Genomic DNA, 581 nt, shown 5'->3' on the forward strand with positions numbered 1-581 from the left:
AAAAAACACAAACAAACAAAGGCACTTCAACAAAAACACAGTATCACAGCGAGCGCCAGCCAACAGCTTTTACATATGCATTCCAAAAGGATAATTCTATCCACACTATTCAATCCACGATCCACGCTGCCGTCGTGTCGGATACTGAAGAGAAGATAGAACTTTCGAAAAAGTCTGGAGGTCAAGAAGTAAAAGTGAGAAAAAGATTCTCCGAAAGTCAATCCGTCTCTTTTTGATGCTAATGGCGGTCGAGGCTGAAGCTTTTCGTGGTCTGGAAGTATATTGCAAACTCGATATTGTATGGTATCATCACCGGTTGATATATGTCGATTAGTGTCGATCTGTGTCGAAACTCTTCGTTAATGGGTATTCATCCTTTCTTTCGTTAAGAAAAGCATCGTTTATTGATTATGTTTCATTATCAGTTCCATTTTTTTAAATCTAATTTCTATTGCATTATGAGACGATGCAAACTGAGGCAACAAACATCTTACCAAAACAAAGATTTACAAACGCATCTGGAGAAGATAGCCATCTTTTTTTTAATGCTTATCCATTAGTCAATGTCACAGCTGAGCAAG

The sequence above is a fragment of the Penaeus monodon genome, chromosome 25, assembly GCF_015228065.2.
Source record: "Penaeus monodon isolate SGIC_2016 chromosome 25, NSTDA_Pmon_1, whole genome shotgun sequence".
Taxonomy (NCBI): Eukaryota; Metazoa; Arthropoda; class Malacostraca; order Decapoda; family Penaeidae; genus Penaeus; species Penaeus monodon.